Source organism: Leopardus geoffroyi, chromosome C2 (genome assembly GCF_018350155.1).
Source record: "Leopardus geoffroyi isolate Oge1 chromosome C2, O.geoffroyi_Oge1_pat1.0, whole genome shotgun sequence".
Taxonomy (NCBI): Eukaryota; Metazoa; Chordata; class Mammalia; order Carnivora; family Felidae; genus Leopardus; species Leopardus geoffroyi.
In genome coordinates, this window is record NC_059333.1 from 18,626,460 (window position 1) to 18,638,664 (window position 12,205).

The following is a 12,205-nucleotide window of genomic DNA, read 5'->3' on the forward strand; positions in this document are numbered from 1 at the left end:
CCCCTGCTTGTGTGCATGCGTTCTCTCTCTCTCTCAAAAACAAATAAACATTAAAAAAATAAAAGATGACCCAGTAAAAGGGGAAGAACAAGTAGCTGAGGACAGCGAATGAAATACAAGTGCTGTCTCCATAATCGGGAAGCTAGAGAAGAAGAAAAGAGCCAACTACTGTGGTGAAGAAAACGGACAGCAAACTTGAGAGCAGATCAATATGCTTGTTGCTCTAAACCTTAAGAGGAGACTTGAGGGGCGCCTGGCTGGCTCAGTCTATTAAGCATCCGACTTCGACTCAGATCATGATCTCACGGTTGGTGAGTTCGAGCCCCGCATTGGGCTCTCTGCTGACAGCTCGGAGCCCGGAGTCTGCTTTGGATCCTGTGTCTCCCTCTCTCTCTCTGCCCCTCCCCTGCTCATGCTCTGTCTCTCTCTGTCTCTCAAAAATAAATAAACGTTAAAAAAAAATTTTTTTTTTTAAAGAGAGAGAGAGAGAGAAGACTTGAGGAAGATTGTTCCAGCAAGGCCAGATGGTAACGGGCTGGAAAAAGGCAGTCAGGGGTTTGGAAGTGATAGTCCCCAACTCTGTTGAGAGGCTTATCCGTGAAAATGCCTCTTCCTGTCTTGATGACGGCCTACCTCACACGTGGGTTTCTGAGTATGGTATGGGGAAAAAACGGGCTGTGTATTTTTACCTCTCTGTATAATTTAAGGTTTTGGTAATAAGTGGTGGTTCTCTGGCCTCACGGCACCTCACGCTGATTGGTATTTTGTTAGCAATTATGTGGCTTTCTAAAAGGCCCATATATAACCCTCATTAATTGCATCTTTAAAATCTATCAGGCTATGAATATTTTAATAAGGCAGAAAGAAAGTGTTAGGAGAAAGCAGCCAGTGAGGATACTTGTGTTCCTGAGAGACAGAATAAAGAATTTAGGACACTATCCCTCTACTTTCTGCTTTCCCCCCCTCTCCTCTCGATATTCAACACTGGGCTAGGCTAAAGATGAGGAGGCTTAGGTATAAAGGAAGCCTGATTTAAATTTCCACATCCGAATTGATCACATACTCTATAAATAAAAATTAAAATATGAGAACTGCAAAAGGAGAAGTGAGAGAAAAGGGCTGTTTGCTGGTAAATAGGGTTAACAAACTGAATTGTAGTGATCTTCCTCTCGGTGATTAAAACGTACGATATTCCAGGGATGCCCGGGTGGCTCAGGCGGTTAAGCGTCCGACTCTTGCTTTCTGCTCAGGTCATGATCTCACGGTTTATGGGTTCAAGCCCCACATCGGGCTCTGTGCTGACGGCCCGGAGCCCGCATGGGATTCTTTCTCTCTGCCCCTCCCTGCTGTGCTCTTTGTCTCTCTCAAAATAAATAAATAAACTCAAACAAAATGTCTGGTATTCTGATAGCATATAGAACTATGAATACAGCCTTTCCAGTGTATTCATACTTGGGATTTATTTCTCCGTGTAGGCCTTTATCTTTGGATTCAGATTTTACCCCATAACCTCAACCTGCCCACATCCAACTGCTCACTCGTTGAAAGATATTCCTGATCTCTGAAATTTGACCCTAAGCTAGTACTGCCCTATGGTGGCCACCAGCCCCGTGTGGCTGTTGAGCATTTGAATTGTGGCCAGTCCAGACTGACATGTGCCATAATGTAAAATACACAGCAGATATTGAAGAGTTAGTCTGGAAAATGGCGGGGGGAGAATTTAGACCGTTTTAGGGATAATGTTTTTACATGGATTGCATGTTGAAATGACAACGTTTAGGATCTGCTGGGTGAAATAAAGACTATTACCAAAACTAAGTTGACCTTTTTTAATGTGACTCCTAGAAATTTAAAACTGCTTACGTGGCCTGTGTTCCAGTGGACAGCACTCCTCTGTGCTCTTTTATGAAGGACTCTGTGTCTCCTCCATGGAGCTGGGTCCACAGTGGGATTCAGCAATACTGAGTGGGAGCAGAGATGATCTCTTAAAATTAAACCAAATTGTTTCAGGTGTTAATTTTTATCCTTGTCCCGCATCTTATCTGAGCTCCTGTGGCCAGAAGGTATCACTCTCCTCCCCTTTTCATGCATGGAAATCACTAAATCCTCCTGAGTCACTCTGTCACTTTCTCCCTTCCGGCTTCAAATGCAGAATTCTTTCTACCCTATTCCTAAAATTGTGCCAGAATGAGAAATCTATGGGACAAGACCCAGGCTTATGGGAAGAAGGCATGAATAACTTGATTATATATATATATTTAACGTTTATTTATTTTTGAGAGACAGAGACAGGGCGCAAGCATGGGAGGGGCAGAGAGAGGGGGGAGACACAGAATCTGAAGCAGGCTCCAGGCTCTGAACTGTCAGCACAGAGCCCGACGCGGGGCTCGAACTCACGGACCGCGAGATCATGACCCGAGCCGAAGTCGGCCACTTAACCGACTGAGCCCCCCAGGCGCCCCGTTATGCTGTGCGTATTTTAACGTAATTAAAAGAAAAGGCAAAAGACAGGCCATTGTAACAAGTGTTTCATAATAGCCTGTAACTTGAAAAAACAAAGCAGCCCAAAACGTTAATAAGATTAGTTATAATGGATTACCTTCAGTCCATTCTCGCTGCCTGAAGGAACAGCTGAATCAAATCACTTGGGAACTTGTTACACAGGTAGACTGGGTCCCACCTTCAACCTGTCCAGTCAGAGACTGTGCTTTAACAAGATCCCCAGGCGATGCGTGTGCGCCTCGAAGCCCGAGAAGCCCCCTGCTGTTCGCACAGGGGAACAGTCGGTGAACCACCTGAATCAGAATCCCTCTGGGGAGGTCTGTTTTTCAGGCACATCCCACATGCCCAGATGCAGGTGCTGGGATCAGAGGGAGGAAGGATGGGTCTATATGCTGAGGCCGCACGCCAGGGGTTTCCGAAGCATTTTAGAGTTTGTACACCCCTGATCTGGAAAGACAGCCATTATTTTCATAATTCTGTCTTTTAACTGATGTTGGAATTACTACAGATGTAAGTAACAAAGAAGGCCCATTGTTGATAAAACAATGACTATGAGTAATACAACAAAAGAGAGGCAACAGATTTAACTAATCTGGGGTCGGTTAGCCAGGAAGCCGTGACGCAGAATTTGTGGAATGTGGTAACACTTTACTCGGGTGTAGTGAGCATTACAGTTGAGCCAGACCTGGAGCCCAGCCTGGTTCTGTTATTAGCTGTGCAGAAATTATTCTTCAAGCGTGAGATTCCTCACTTGTGAAGGGTAATTGAATTCTATGATGTTGCGTGTACATTTCTAAGTCAAGGTTAAACTTAGAAACCAAAGCATCTCCTTTCCTATTGATATGTGTGAGGATGCTGAAATTCTTCAGGTTTTTAAAAGAATTTAAATGCTGCACATCACACAAATGATTCGGTGAGAGATTTGCTTAGAAGACTGTAAACCAAGCTCTGTCTAGTTATTATAAATGCCATAGAAGAGAAGCCCATCTTAGCAAGATCTTTTTAACCCCAGTTTCTTTTTTTTTTTTTAATTTTTTTTTTCAACGTTTATTTATTTTTGGGACAGAGAGAGACAGAGCATGAACGGGGGAGGGGCAGAGAGAGAGGGAGACACAGAATCGGAAACAGGCTCCAGGCTCTGAGCCATCAGCCCAGAGCCCGACGCGGGGCTCGAACTCACGGACCGCGAGATCGTGACCTGGCTGAAGTCGGACGCTTAACCGACTGCGCCACCCAGGCGCCCCTTAACCCCAGTTTCTTTGCAGCTATAGTAATTTCACGGACACCGTTTTGAAGGCCAGAATGGTGATGCGAAGGCAAATAGGTATGAAATTTTATATGGAGACTTCCAAAAAAGTTTTTAAGTAAACTTGAAGTTTTAGACTTAGAGAAAAATTGAGATGATGGCCCAGAGGATGCCCATATACCCCCTCAACCAAGTTTCCCTTATTATTAACATCTTCCATTGGTCTGGTACATTCCTTTCAATCAATGAACCAGTTTTGAAACCTTATTATTGATAAAGTTCGCACTTTGTTCAGATTTTTTTTAACTTTCAGGGTCCCCTTTAGGAAACCCATCACATTTGGTTGTCAGATCTCCTTAGCCTCCTCTCGGCTGTAGCAGGTTCTCAGACTTGCCGTGTTTTAAATGACCACGGCAGTTTTCAGGAGTACCCGTCAGGTATTTTAGGTCGTGCTCCTGTGTTGGAATTGTCTCCTGGTTGGACTGGTGTCACGAGTGTTTTGGAAGACCACAGAAGTAAGGTGCTCTTCTCATCGTATGTCATTTGCGCATGTTATCAACTTGGTATGTCACCGTTGATACTGACCGCGATCGCCTGGCTGGGGTGGGGTTTTCAGCTTTCTCCAATGTAAAGTTACTCCCTTTTCTACCATTGCCTGCTGTGTTCAGGAAGGAAATCACCATGGGTAGCCTACAAGGAAAGGAGTAGAGATTTATGCTTCACCTCGTTGAGTGAGGGTAGAGTATGTAGCTTATTTGGAACTCTCCTGCACATATTTGTCCCTTTCCACCTATTTATTTATTTATTTATTCAGTCATTTGTATTTAGGAATACTTTGAGTTATAATCCAAGACTACTTGATATATTTTATGGCTCAAATTATTTCCGCGCTGGCCACTGGGAGCTTTTTCAGTGGGCTCTTGTGCTTATTTGAAATATCTTCTTCTTCTTTTTCTTTCTTTCTTTCTTCTTCTTTTTTTTTTTTTTCTGAACAAGATGCTCCAGGCTCCTGTTGTATATTTTCTGCACCACCCCCTAGAATCAGCCATTTCTTCAAAAAGCCTGTGTTCCTTTTATCGGAGAATGGTATTAAAAACTGAGATGTGGATGCTACATGTGGTCATTGCCTCCAGAATTCCTTACCTACTGGGTCCTCTCAGCTGAAAGAGGGAGCAATATATTTCTGTACACTCACCCTTGTATTCTACATATCTGTACATACTCTTAAAGCCACGCATCTGTATCTGTATTAAGCCAGATACGAGTTCATCTTGATGTCTCCAACTCTCCTGTATTCCTACCACATGGATCATTTCACCTGCTCTACTTATCGGTAAATTCTCATTCCAACAGTGAAAAGCCTGGCTTCCAGCAGCCATCATCCATTTAGTTAATTATTCAATTTCAGCACACTTGCATAACCCAATCAGACTTGTTAACTCATTCCTACGCGAGGTTTTTTAAAAGCTGCAGAACTGCCAACAAATCTTCATTTTGTTCCTGTCTTTTAAAAATATATCCATTGCACTGTTTTCATTGGTTAAGACCAGTGTTATTCAGAGTCTTGGTCAAACACTATTTCTGTCTTTTACCCAACCTGGCGTTTATGCGTGTGTATAAGGCTATGCTCCCCTCACTTGAATAAATCAGACAGACAATTTAAGTGAACCTTCTGGTTTTCACTTTATTTTTGCCTTTACCTTAACATGATCCATTTAGTGTCTGCCCTCTGGCAGAGACTTCTGAGGCTAAGATTGCTCAGTTCTGTTATCTAGTAATAGTTACAATGAAATGTTGGCAGTAACAACAGTCCCTTCTTAGAGCAGTTTGTAATTCACCCTTTTGTCCCCTTGGAGAGCCCAGTAACTCCCTCTATGAAGCAAAACTTGACCACAGTTTTATCACAGGAGGAGGTTTCTTGAGAAATATTTTGGCTACTCCATAAGTATTCTTCCCATCTCTTGAGTACAAGTGCCTCCCAGAAAAATTTCTGTTTGTTAACATATGGAAGTTACAAAATACTGATGCGTAATGAACAAATTCAAGAAAAAAATGTCCATGGAGGGAGAATCTAAAATGGTAAAGTAAAAATTTGCCTGAGTCAGTATCTGTCTGCGGTCCTCATCATGCTATGCATTATGTAGTTGTGTGGGTTAATAAGCATGTAAATCTAGGACATTCTACTTGTCCGCATGGCCACAAGGGACAGATGGAAGGTTCTTGTCCAGCCTGTTTTTGGTCATTGTCAGTATAAAGTATCCTCTAGCTACTGGAATAGGAACAAGTGAGATCCTTGACTCTGTTTGTCCTACACCCTTAGTTGATCCTTCAGATTCTTCCTTCAAACTTTATCCAGAATCTTACCATTGCTCACCATTCTCTACTATCATCTTGTTGCAAGACATTGTCATCTCCCACCTGGATTATTGTAACGGTTCCCTACTGGGTCTTTGTACTTACAATCTGGACCTGTAGGACAGTAAGAGTTCATTTAGAAAAACACTCCAGAGTCTTCTTGTGTTACTTAGGGTTCTGGCCAGAGTGTGGGCAATGTTTAGGACCCCGCACAGTCCACTGTCACTCACTCACCCATTGACCTCCTCCCCCTGTCATTCCTTTGTGACAACGCTGGGCTCCTCCCTATTCTGTGAACTCAGCAGGCATGTTCCTGCCTCAGGACCTTTGCACTTGTTCCTTCCTCTGCCCTGAATATTCTTTCCTCTGTTATCTTTCTGATTTGTTCCCTCACTTCCTTAGGCCTTCACTCAAATGCCATATTTTCAGGGAGGCTTTCCCTGACTATATTTAAAATTCCACCTCCTCTGCATGACCCCCTCCCGCCAATCCCTCTCCCTTTATCTGCTTTATCTCCATAGTGTTTATTACTGTTTGACATTCTGGTTTGGGTTTTTTTTTTTTTTCATCATTTCCCACTAGAATTTCATTTAGTTTCATCTCTTTTGTCCACTGTTGTATTCTCAGCATTAATTAAAAGTAGAAAGTATGCGGTAAAGAGTTAGCACAGGAAGCACTGACTGCCAGAGGGAATCCAGGAAACCCCGCCCCTCACAGCCACGCCCTCTGTAGAAAGTGAAAAGATTGGTCACGTGGATTCTTCACTCATAGGGACTCCATCCCGCTGTGTTGACCATGATTATTTATCCATTACATCATAAGCAATGCACCAGCATAGAACCGTGGGACTATAACTGAACAGTGATAATGTACTGAGAATAAAACTTCACTGCCTTCAGTAGGCACATAGTAGGTGATCAGTAAACAATGAAGGTAGTTGTTTCTACTCTTATTAACTATAATTGATATTAATACGAGAAGCAGTAGGGTTGATGAATGGATGCTGGGGTGGGGGGGAGTAATAATACCAGCAGTAATAATTGTTGCAGGCACAGAGCTGAGTGCTATATGAATATTAACTCATTTCGTTTTCCCAGCTCTCCCATTTACTGTGTGTGACCTGGGCTGATTATATAATTTCTCAGGCTCACCTTCTCCCCTTACACAGTGAGACCATTGTAGTTGCCTCTGAGTGTGGTGTGAGGTGATGTATGGCCACACCAGGCACGGAGTCCAGAATCACTGAAACCGTCCACATCTTACCTGGAGGGCCAGATCTGGGCCATGTCTCATCTCTCAGGGTCAAGTATAGCACAAAGAAGCAAACAGGCTTTGCCACTTTTCAGTGATTATGTTGCCGGAACATTCTTACCCCGACCCCCTTTCTCATCTCCCCCTTCCTGAATCGTTTTTAACTCTTGAGAGACCAGGAAGGGAGGACGCCCTTTGACCAAATCCATAGACCTCTGACATTTTTAGCCCTTTTATTCCCACGATTCTGGCCGACACCACTTTAGTCTTTGCAAGTTCATAGAAATATTGGTTTTTAATTCTGAAATCTCTGTACCTTGAAGAAAATTGAAAAATACATTCCTATATTTGAATTCCATGATCCGGGAGACTCCACTACTTGCCTGTTTAATATTTATTCCCACTTCTTCCTTTCTAAAAGAACCCCAGATTTTTTTTGTTCACAATGACAATGTGCTCTGCTGAAAATAGTCTCACAGATTCCCTTGCAGCTGAGTGCGGCCAGATAACATAGTGCTGGCATGTAGGATGTAGATAATGGGGAGGAGGGTGTCCATCCCGTGTAAAACAGCCAAGCTGCATTAGGGCAGGAAAACAGACAGGAAGCCATCATCCCTTGGCCTATTCCTCCTGTTTCCTGCATGCAACTTGGACTTGAAATGAAGACTTCGGTTACCGTGGCCATTTTGACCACGGAACATGAAGACAAAAACCACCGTGCTAAGGATGGCAATACAGAAAGATGGGAATAGCCTGGACCATGAGTGCATCATTGAAAATGTCTAGCAGCCCTAGCCTCAGTACCAGACTTCTTGTGTGAGAGAAAGAACCCCGTCGTGTCTTTAAGCCACTGCTCATCGTGTGTCCTGTTGTATGCCGTGCAGTGCATCCCCAGCTGTTTTATGTGGCTTGCCAGGTAATTTAAGTCTAGTTTTATCGTCAAATAGACTGCATCGTCGGTTATAACATTTCAGCCCTTTCTAGTCTAAAAGTGAATCTGCTTTTATAAAAGCCGAAGAGAATTTGCCAAATAACCCATTTCAACCAGAGTTTAAACAATGAGTTGAGTTACCACTCCTGGATGAAAAGCTTAGAGACTCAGATTTTTAGGCCAATTCCACTGCCAACTGGCTCTATGGGCAAGCCACTTGACCTCCCATCTGCAGAATGAGGTAATTTGAACTAGACAGTCCTCTCCAAGACCACCAAGGAGCCAGTGGATTTAAGGCCTGCAGAGTCCCGGTTGAACTGGGCATCATTGTGCATGTTGCCAAGACTTTTTGGCCAAACCCAGATCTTGTTCATTAGCTTTGAAAACCCCCTTTCAGTTGGAGTGTGTGTGGTGTGTGTGTGTGTGTGATATAAATTGTGAATTTTTTTCAACAAGAAACCAGATTGTATGCTTATTCATAAATGTGCACAGTATATATTGATGAATTTATCCCTAGGATTAAATGGTGCCAAATGCCCCAGAGGTCAGCATTAACAGGAATCTGATTTCTCATTATGGTACTTAATTTATTTTGATCGCTTTCACTTGAATTCTTTTAAAAATTGTGTGTATTTTTGGTTTTGGTTTTGGTTACCTGAAAGATCAAACCAAAGAAAACCAAAAGGTTTATTTAAAAAATATGTTTCATACAGAAACTCCAGGTAAATACTGTCAGGGTTTTTTTGTTTTGTTTTGTTTTAATTAAAAGACTATTTTTTAAAGCAATTTTAGATTCACAGCAGCACTGAACGCAAAGTACAGAGTTCCCATGTGTCTCCAGTTGTATCATAGACATTTAAGAATAATTCTTTTAGACATTTAAGAATAATTCTTTTAGAATTAAAAGGGGAAAGAATATAGGCCATATTAAGCTAAACTAGCTTGTGAGAATGGATTTGTTATATTTTTACCACTCCTTTTTAATTCTTTATTAAAAATTGTTAACAGATTTTTGTGGTTTAATTGCTTAAAATTTCTGATGTGGAACATTCTAGTATGTTTCATCAATTTTGAAAGTAATAATTTAAGCAGGGCTGTAAAACCATCAAGTCATTGCCAAATCTTATTTTAATATTAGAGTACAATGAGTTTCCTATTTTGCCATTAGTCCTGAGGGCTTATTAAATAACCAGTATTTATCCTTGGGGAAAAAAAAGCAATTTCATTTGAGGAGGCATGTATTTCTTGGCTATGTACATTGTTAGAAGCCCAAGAGCATCTTTACAATGCTAAATGGAGGCTCCTTTTGCAAATTAAAAAAATTCTAATATCTTTTTACAAATTAATGCAATACGTGTCCTTTCGATGAGCATGACATTTACCAAGGCAAGTATCTTTCAACCACTTTGGCTTTTTGCATTAAAATCTAGTCTTCTGCAGACTGGCCTAAAGGCAAGTGAAACAAGACCTTCTGTTTGGGAGCTGTTAGCCAGTTTATGCTGCAAGAACTCTTTCAGGTCAAGGTTGAGAGTATCCAATATTCGCTTCTTATTGTCTCATGAACTGATTTAATAGCCTTGGGCCAGGCATTTGTCTTTCCAATAATTACTTGTAAAATTAAAAAAAAAAAAAAAAAAAAAAGAGCACTCAGTGGTTGGCCATTTGTGAATATGGCGGTATGGCTTGACTGACCAGAGCCAATAAATGAAGGAGATATCTTCAAGCCTTTGATCACTTCTGGCCTCCTGTGGCCTTGAAAATTGGGATGCTGAGATATCAAGTATTCTTGCTAACAGCTACAGTTGACTGCCTTTCCTGAGAAACCATCAAGAGTCCACCTGGGGAAGGTGTATTGGCTTTGGATGAGATTACTTTTATTTTCCATTCTCCATCTCCTCTGGATTTTAGTTTGGTTATTTTTGTTTTGTTTGATCGTATTCTATGTAAAAGAAAAGGGAAAACGTGATGTCTTTTGCATTATTGTTATTTCCTTCCCTATACTGTACATCTTAACGTTCATCTCCGGGACTAGGTTATCATCTCCTGAGAGTAGGTGGCCTTCAGCACGTGTCTTGGCAGTCTTTTCTCCTGCGGGAAGTGAGATTGATACTATAAAAGGTCTGCGCACGGCTGTTTTGACGCTGAGGTGCAGTGACGTATGTGACTAGGTGTGTGGGTCCAAGGTGCCCAGGACTCCTGGGTTCCTTTGCCACGCCCCCTACTTGCAGCCTTTGGCGGCTCATATTTCTTGCATTCTCTGTGACTCACAATTCGTTGCTCGGAGCATCATAGATTGTCTTAAAAGATTTAAGGAATGACAAGATGAAAGGCTCTTTATCCTCTATGATTTGGTTAGGTTTTTATATAAATATTATTAATTAGACTAAGTGCTTAAGTATCAGGAAACATCTTGCATGTTTGAGCCACAAACCGACTAAAGTTTAAGCGCCTTTATAGAAAGTTTTAAAGAACCCTTTTCTATAACGGGAATAAACAAGTTTTTTTTTTTTTCTGCCCCCCTCTGAGGGCCTTTATTGCTCTTCAGCGTGCATTTCAGAATATTTTATGTTAACACACTGTGAAAGAAGAAAATGTGTTATCTGCTGGAGTGTGGACAACTTTTATATCTTATTTGGAGTCATTGGTTTAAATATGTTCTTGCATGTCTTGCCCAAAGGATGGCAGCACCCTACTCCGTGGTCTCCCTGCTTTCCTGGTCTACCTACGCTCACTTGATAAAAGAGTTTCTCAGAAAAACAAACTTGAGCATGTCATTCCTGTTTAAAGTATCTTTTGGCTTATGTTGCCTCCAAAATGGTATCCAGAACCTTAAATTCTCCAGGTGGGAGTCCAACATTTTTCTCCAGTCTCATTTACTTCTGGACTCCCTTATCCACTCACCTTGTATTCCAGCCATATTGTGCTTTTGTCTCCTCTACAAATACCCTTGCCCATTTTTCTCTTTTTTACACAAGAAATTCCCTCTTCTGAAGGGCCTTTTGCCATTCATCCATCCATCTCTCCAGGATGGTCATGTCTGCCAGAACTGGGCCAGGGATTGGGAGCTGAATGTTAAACAAGACAGGTAACTGTCCTTACATCATGGAGCTTCCATTCATTTCTACACGGCATCCTCCCACGTATCCATTTGGACTCATCTCTGATGTTGTTTCTACTTTGAGTTTTTCCCCAGTGCCTCCAAGTGGATGTGTTCACTCTTTGGGCCCAGTCTACATGTGTTACATCTCTTCTTTATCTCTGTTACAGCACTTTGTGTCTTCATCAAGATACTAGTTGCCTGTTGTGTACAGAATCTATGCTAAAAGCTGGGGATACTTGGGGGATACTAAGTGTGGCTCAGTCGGTTGAGCGTCCAACTTTGGCTCAAATCATGATCTCGCAGTTTGTGAGTTCGAGCCCCGTGTCGGGCTGTGTGCTGACAGCTCAGAGCCTGGAGCCTGCTTCGGATTCTGTGTCTCCCTCTCTCTCTGCCCCTCCCCTGCTTGCTCTGTCTCTCTCTCTGTCTCTGTCAAAAATAAATAAACATTAATTTTTTTTTTAATCTGGGGATACTCTAGTGAACAAAACAAATAAAAAACTAAGCCTGTAGCTTACATATTGGAATTATCCAACTTGTACCCTCATAAGAATGTAAGCATTCTTGTAGGACTTTATGTAATATCTTTATTATATCTGTGGTACCAGGAATGCTAGAAATAATTTGCATGATCCACATTTTCTTTAGAAATACAGCAAAAGTCTAAGGCACAGTCTTCATAATTTAATTGAATTAATCTCTGTGTGTGTGTCACATATATAAACATATGTATGTCTATAATTTTAGGAAGTAGAAAAATGCTAAATTTTGTAATAGTTTACAAACAGATTAAATGTCCAAGAAGGGGAGGGAGGGATGAATA

At 41.7% G+C, this 12,205-nt stretch overlaps 1 protein-coding gene across 8 annotated transcripts in view; it reads left to right on the forward strand.

The window, feature by feature from the left end:
- The window catches only part of LOC123610674 (amyloid beta precursor protein), a 278,796-nt gene that overhangs the window by 104,488 nt on the left and 162,103 nt on the right, over window positions 1-12,205 (forward strand). The window lies entirely within an intron of this gene.